Source organism: Leucopleurus acutus, assembly GCF_964270905.1.
Source record: "Leucopleurus acutus genome assembly, chromosome: 10".
Taxonomy (NCBI): Eukaryota; Metazoa; Chordata; class Mammalia; order Artiodactyla; family Delphinidae; genus Leucopleurus; species Leucopleurus acutus.
The window spans coordinates 88,519,648-88,527,737 of NC_139153.1; the positions used below are offsets into that span (position 1 = coordinate 88,519,648).

The 8,090-nt window shown below is 42.1% G+C and overlaps 1 pseudogene across 1 annotated transcript; it reads right to left on the minus strand.

Moving 5' to 3' along the window:
• Positions 1-3,047: 3,047 nt before the first annotated feature.
• On the minus strand, positions 3,048-3,940 carry LOC309967677 (large ribosomal subunit protein uL18-like; annotated as a pseudogene). The gene has a single exon. The product of its transcript is annotated as a large ribosomal subunit protein uL18-like (transcript).
• Positions 3,941-8,090: the final 4,150 nt, after the last annotated feature.

An 8,090-nucleotide genomic window follows, 5' to 3' on the forward strand; every position in this document is an offset into this window, starting at 1 on the left:
TAGAAACCACTTGAGGAAGACCAGGATTGGTCTACAAATACTGTGCTGCATCATTAAACCGCAGGAAGAAAAAAAAAGGAAACCACATTACTTTACATAACTTTCAAACCTCATGTAACCTCCCAGGCCCTCCCCCTTCATCTGCTTCTAAAGCACAATAATTTTCCAGAGTAAAACTCATCGAGGAAAAGTTCCTATACTTTGGATTAAAAATACACATAACTCATTTATATTCTAGGTGACGTATGACTATGTTGAACAGCAGGGAGAATAGCATATTGAGTTGGCATATGTCACAAATATTCCAGTTCTCCTTCTGGGTACTTGGTAGAAATGCATTTTCCCACCCATTTGAATTTAGACACAGCCATGTGAAGGTGGCTAAAAAAATACGAGCAGAAGTGATGAGTGTCACTTCCGGTCAGCTTTGAGAGGAAGTGCTCATGGCAGGGTGTATCAGCTCGGATCTTGAGTGAATTAGATAACCAGAGTTCTTCTGAAGACCTAACTTTGAAGATGTAGCCTGTGATGTTAAGTCCTAGAGACTTGGGGGCTTTCATTACTACAGCATCTATCTATTCTGACTAATAAACACATCATTTAGAATCTAGTATCTTGTTTTTACCTTCTGTGTCTTCTCAAAATATCACTTAGTTTCTCCCAATGTAACAGAGGAAAGAGAATTCTATAAGCTGACTTAAAAAGAATCATTACAAAGATAAAAGTACATTTAAAGCACAGAAAGTATACTAGGAGGGAAGAAGAGGGTGACTGTCTGACAATAGATATTGTTGCTGCAGTTGTGTGTGTTTTGAGTTCATAGTGCCACTTCGCTGTGTTGAGCACGGGGATTTGCTCCATCTTTTCCCCAGGCCAATTCAACAATGTTACCACAGAATGATTTTTAGTGACCAGTTTTTCCGTGCCCTGCTTTTGGTTGCAGCTAGTTTTCCATTATGTTTTGATGTTTGTGGTCCTTATTTGACTCTGTTAGGATGGAGACTACCAACGTGAAGAACACCTGCAGTGTCTGCGACTCAGCATCTAACTTTTCATGTGCTTTGTTTTCTATTCTCCCACTGTGTACTCACCACAAGTATGCAAGCTAGAAGACTGAATACTAATCAAAAGGGAAAACTGGGTTGGTTGTGGCTTAAGGTGTTAGTAGGAAATTCCTCCAGCTGCTGGGGCGTTTGTTGAACACGTGACTACTGCTGGCAATGGCCGATGCTCTACACCAGCTGACTGCCAATAACTGGGAAATTTAGTTATTTTTCTTTTTTCTTTCCACTTAATTTGCAGTTTTATCAAAATGAAATGCGTACTTAATTTTTAAAAATCAAACAATTCTACACAGCCTGTAATGAAAACCTCTATCCGTCCCGACCCCTGATTTACATTCCCTGGATATCCATTTTAAAATCCATTCAACTGCTTCTGTCATCATGTTTCTAAACAACCTGCTTCTCTTGTGTTGCTTGCTTTTTCAGATTTAGATAGATGGAATGATTTCCCACTATAGAACATAAAACCTTCACTTTACTGCATTAACATCCTCCTGTAGACGTCCTAGCGCACGTATGCATAGTATCAATTCGTTTTTGCTGTGTAACAAATCATTCCCAAAGGTACTGGCTTAAACCAGCCATTTCTATGCACTCACAATTCTGTGGATCAGCCGTTTGAACTGGACTGGGCTGGGCAATTCTGGTCTTGGCTGAGCTCATGGTCAGCTGTGGTCAGTTACTGGGGTGGCTGGGGGCTGGCTGACCAGAGTGGCCTCAGCTAGGGGGGCTCTTCCATTCTCCTCGTGGTCTTCCAGCCTCTAGCAGGAGAGGCCCGGCACATTCACAGAGAGGATGGGCAGGGTCCCGGGGGCCCGAGTGGAAGCACATGCAGCTTCCTGAGGCCCAGGCTCAGAACTGGCTTTCTGGTACTCCCACTTCATTCTCTCACAAGGCCAGCTGGATTTGAGTAGAAGAGGAATAGACTCCACCTCTTGATGGGAGGTGCTATGAAGTCTCATCGTGAAGGATACAGGGAGAAGAAAATTGTGGCCATTTTTACAATCTACTACACACAAGTAGTATACGTACACATAGGTACTTTCCCATAGACATATCATATATCACCAGTCAGAGTTAAATGAGTATTTAATATTGACCCTATTATAATGATGGATGTTTACTTATAACTAGATCTCATAGTGAACTAGGATTATATTTTCTTTCTTACATGAGGATTTTTGCTCTGCTCCTCAGAGTAATTAATTGTCTTGTTTTGAGTTGTTTGCTAAAGCTTTTCTATGTGCTTGCCAGTTATTCAGCTCCAAACTCTGCAGTAAGTATACATTTCCTAAGAACAACAGATGAATGATCAATTTCTTCCCCCACCCCCTTGGAGTCATCCCTCTGGATCCCTCCATCCTTCTATTCAATCTGGACTCGGTCTTCCCTGGCCCTGTTTCATAGTAATCACCCTGAGGTTCCCTTGGCTCCTTTCTTCTGTAGAATGCCCTCTTTCTTGTCTACTGGTGTCCTCTTTCTTTCTCCTCATTTTGGAGGGTATCCTCTAGTAGGTTCCTGGAAAAGGGTGCATAGGCAGCAACTTTTTGAGACTTTGAATGTTTGAAATGCTACCCCACCTGCAGACCTGTCTAACAGTGTGGATGGAAATTCTAAGGTGGAAGTTATTTTCTTCAGAATTGTTAAGGCGCTGCTTTTCTACTTCCAATATTATTTTTAAGACCTCTGAGACCTTCTGATGCCTGATCCTTTGTCCATAATCAGGTTTTCTTCTCTAGAATTTTTTAGAATCATCTCTGTTACTGGACTTCTGGGAAAAAAAGACAATGATATACCTCAGTGGGGGTCCTTTTCCATTCATCTAATTGCATGTTGACTCAATCTAATAACTTTTCTACTTATTATGGGACTTCTATTGGAGATCCTTTACAGATAATTATTTTTAATCTTATTTTCTCTTATTTTAAAAACTGTTTTCACTTGTTTTACCTTTACGAAGGATTTTGTTGGTGGTGGTGGTTTTCACTGCTTTGTCAATAAATTTATTGTCTTTATCTGAAAAATCTTCATAGAAGGTTGTGGTTTGGTTTCTCTCTCAGTGGTCCACTCCTGAGCTCTGAGGCAGCTTGCCTTCTGAGCTACTCGATCTTTCTTCTGAGCAAGAGACATTCTGGAACAGCTCCAACTCTTTTTTCTTTTTTAACTTCTTTCTTAGGCTTCTTCTGATAGGCCGGATTCTCTCATACAGTGGTACAGTTTTCGTGTACATCTCCTCCATCATGTCTGCAGCTATGTTGTTCTTTATGTATTGGGAGAATTGTTTCTCGTTAGCACCTTCATCATCTTCCATAAGGTAACTCACATCATCTGCAACGTTCTGAGCCACAATGTGCTTCTGAGGTACTTCTGCTCTGAATTCCCTGCTTTCTGAATCGTAACCAGGGAACAATGTGGTACTGTGAGGCATTGATAAGCCTCCAGCCACAACTCCCCTCAGAGCCCCGAAAACTTTATTTCCAGTGATAGTTCTGGCAAAATTTTAGTTCCGATAGCAGGTGAAGGTACCAGGCTGGCCATCAAAGCTTTCCTCATTGTATTTATATCTTGTCCACGTAAAACCAACTGAGAAGGCTGCGGGCCAGCAGGAGGCCAGGACAGAATGCCGCAGAATATCTGTCAGGCCAACCGTCACACCATGCTTTGCGAGTTCATGAGCATTATCTCCGCAGAAGATCATATGCCCTTTTATTCAGGCATAAGAGATTTGACAAATGATCTCTCTGTTGGTTACATGGACGATCATTCTTTATTTGGTTGTGTTGTACTTAACTTTTGTCCTGGAGTACCAAGTGTTTCTGAGCATAGCAATCAATTTTACCCTCTTGTTTTCTTTTAAATTTTACTTGGTATCTCTTAAAGTAAGACCTATTCTTGATATCTTTAACAGAGATCCATGTCGATGGGTTGCCACTGACCTCTTTTTTGGTTTTTAAAACTTTATTTCTCTACCATTCTATCTAATATTTATTTATTCTATTATATTTTTAAATTCTAAGAGGGCTTTAAGTCTTGTGAATGCTCCTTTTCGAGAGCACTCTGTTCTTGTTTCATGGATGCAATATCTTCTCTTATTTCTCTGAGAGTTTTGTTTGTTTTTTACATTTTCTTCTGCTCCCTGAATGGTCTCTTCCCTCTGTGGTGTTTATTAATTTTGAACTTTGCCTTTTATGTTAGATACTTCCTTCAAATATCTGTTACTCCTTGGCTGTCCATTTTCAAGAAAAGTCCTAAAAAGTTAGTGGCAGAAGTCCTAAAAAGTTCCTGTCTGAGGAATGAAAGTATGCGTGGGATCTGCAACAAATGAGATTCACCGTTGGGCTCCCCCAACAGTCTGTGTCTGCACTAGTTTTCTATTGCAACGGTAACAAATTACCACAGACTTGGCTGCTTAAAGCAACATAAACTTACCATCTTACAGTTCTGGAGGTCAGTTGTCTGATTCCGTCTTGTTGGGCTAGAATTAGGTTGTCGGCAGGGCTGCATTCCTTTCTGGAGCCTCCAGGGAAGAGTCCATTTCCTTCCCTTTTCCAGGTTCTAGAAGCCACTTGTATTCCTTGACCTTTGGCCCTCTCCTTCCCTCTTCAAAGCCAGTAACAGTGGGTCAAGTCTTCTTCATATCACATCACTCTGACCTCTTCCGCTTCTCTCTTCCACTGCTAAAGAGCCTGGGGATGACACTGGCCACCTGGATAACCAGGACACTCTCCCTATTGTGGCTGGCAGATGAGCAACCTTAATGCCATCTGCTATCTTAATTCCCCTTTGCCATGTCACCTAACACAGTCACAGGCTTCAGGGATTAGGATGTGGACATCACTCTTACCACAGTTACCCCAGTGCCTGTAGACACTGTCTCCTGGGCTGATCCATTTACCCAAAAAGGAAGGCTCCTTTCTCCTGCCAGTGCACATGCAGCATTCCGGGGGTCAAATGTTGCTGGCGGTGCCACTAGTTGGTCTGCAGATGCCCCTCTTAGCCTCCCTGTTTCTAGTTGTCACGAGTGCCCTCAGCTGTGTCCAGTATTCCCTCCTCCAGAGCAGTCTCACTCAACCTCTTTTGAGAATAAACCTTCAGTCTTGTACTGAGTTGAGGAGGTATAGTCACTGGCGGTGCAGGATACCATAGGGAATCTAGGTCCAAGTATTCCTTAAACAGATTCTTAATCACTCCTCCTGGTGTCAGTCTCGCCCACACCCCTTTGGAGGCAGCTGGTGCCTCTACTGCTGAGACTCTTGGGGCCTCGGTGGCTTCATCAAACCAGATTTTTGGCTTTGCTTCTTACAGGCTCTTGCCATTCAGCTTTCTCCTGTCTAGTCGGTCAGTTATTGCCCATCCATCTGCTTTCTGGCTTTCAAAATAATGCTATTTCCTCTTTTGTTCCCATGGTCCTTATTGATGTGTGCCTTTTCATTCTCTGTCATCTTAGTGGGGCTTCGAGAGGGAATGGAGATCCGGTCATGTTTTGTTTTGTTTTGTTTTATCTGCCGTGTTTAGCTAGAAGTCCCTATGGTTTGTTTTTTGGGAGCACTAAGTAATTGTGAAACCAGTTATATCCTTTGTGTTCTGTATGACAATCAGTTTCTATTAGTTTTCACTAAACACCAGTGACAAGAGTTCTGAAATGTTTGTGTTCCCTGTGAAGGAAAAATAAAGGAAGTGAAGATGGCAATTACCAGGTGGCCGTCTCAAAACAGTAACGTCAAAACAGCCTTCTTTGCTTCATCTAGAATAGGTGCTCAAGAGGGCATTTGTATGAATTACATGCTGCCTAAAATGTACTCCAAGAATCAGGCAGGTCCAAGCTTTAATCCCAATATCTCTGAGCACAGGCCTGTGCAAACTGAGTTGTTGTTGAATAAATACTGATGAATTCATTAGCTGTTTTTCTTAAGTTGAAGCTAGAAAAGCAATTCCTTCTCATTCTAAATGTCTGAAATGAAAAGTAAAAAGTACCACCCCCTAATCAATTTCAATAAAGGCAAAATACTGAATTCCCTGGAATGCATCAAACAGAACTTTGATATTTTATATACTAGTGGTACTGCCGGTAGTAAATCATTTTGATATTTTATATACTAGTGGTACTGTCGGTGGTAAATCAGATGAACCATGTATAGAAGATGCAGATTTTGTCACCTCTAGTTATGTTATATTAATATGTCATTCTCTCTCCTCTTCCCCCAAAGCATGCTATTTCATTAATTGTTTTCCTTTTTCCTGATAACTTCTGTCTGAGGACTGAAAGCTTGGCCAACTACTGTTTTGACAATGCAGGCGAATGGGATGGGAACATCACCCAGTTAGAGGCAGAGTGGTGGCTACAATCTCAGTCTCCTTCTCTTAGCACTATGGCTCTTTTCACAAGTATTTGCTGCCCCTTTGGGGGGCCTGTAGTTTGTTCCACGTAAATATAAGAGGTGTTGGGAGCTAGCAGTGGGTTACTAGGGGCCTCCGGGCATCTAGCAGTTTGCTCAGACCAATAGCCAACACAGCTACGTGGCAAGCTCCAAATGAGGACTTTGGATGCTCTCAGAAGGCTTCTTCTAGCCCTAGGCTAACGTCTCCACTGTACTGGGCTTTCTTTGTTGACACCTAAGAGCAGCAGCTGCATCCAGCACCACGGTGACACAGAAACTCGGTTGTGTTAGCGAGGCCGACCTCTGCTCTGAAATGCTCCTAATTCGCTGTTAATACATGACATCTTCACACACGCACACACCTCAGTGCAAACAAAAGCCAGTTCAACCCATGCATAGAAAGCTGACGACAAAGGTGAGAAAGAATGAATGGTTATGATACATTTTGTTCTTTCAGGGTAAAGGAAAAATATTTGAATTGTATACGGTAGTACTTTGTTGTCCCATATTTATGATTCCAAACCTGAGATCTCATCTGGACTGCTGGGTGGCTTGGAAAACAGAAGAAAAGATATTTCTTTTTTTTTTTTAAGTTTTTTTTTTCTTTAATAAACTTTTTTCTTTGGCTGCATTGGGTCTTCGTTGCTGTGCACGGGCTTTCTATAGTTGCGGCGAGCAGGGACTACTCTTCGTTGCAGTGCGCGGGCTTCTCATTGCGGTGGCTTCTCTTGTTGCGAAGCCCGGGCTCTAGGTGCGCGGGCTTCAGTAGTTGTGGCACGTGGGCTCAGTAGTTGTGGCTCCTGGGCTCTAGAGAGCAGGCTCAGTAGTTGCAGTGCATGGGCTAAGTTGCTCCACAGCATGTGGGATCTTCCCGGACCAGGGCTTGAACCTGTGTCCCCGGCATTGGCAGGTGGATGCCTAACTACAGCACCACCAAGGGAAGTCCTATATTTCTTTTTAATCTGTTCTGCAAAGATTTAAAAGCAGTTGAAGAGATACTTATTAAAACTTCAGCTAGCTCTGTGACCTAGAGCTAGTTGAGCTAGTCTGTAGCACAATCTTTCTTCTCTTAGGACCTCAATGTTTCTCATTTATAAATGAAGGGATTAGATTCTCTATATATTGAACTAAGAGGTTTCTGTCAGTGTTAAAAACCTGAGATTCTAAGATAGGCAACTTTCCTGAAACGACGGGGAGGAAAGCCTTTGAAAAAGCACAACTCCCATTATACGAGGATTTGTTATATCCAACTCGGATTTAGCACCTTTATACACAGACAGGTGTTAGAAATTTGCAATGAATAAGAAATATGCTGAAAGATTTAGTAGAAAGAAACAGCATATTGTTTGTTTGTTTCTTTTTAAATAGCAATATTGTTTTCTGAAGAGCTCTGTGCACTGGGAAATTGTCATCTAGTACCAAAGAAAATGTTTGTCATATTTATGTTTCTATTTCATGATCTCAAGCACAACTTTGTAACTGTAACTGTGACTGGTCCACCTGTCAACTCCTGGGACCTGGAGATTTCTAACTCCACAGGGAAGACAGGAGAGTACTGCCTTCCACTGCACCTCTCAGCCCCACACAAAGTGTTTTATCATGTATCATCTCATGCAGGACTCATTTCCTACAGTCAGAAAGACACAAC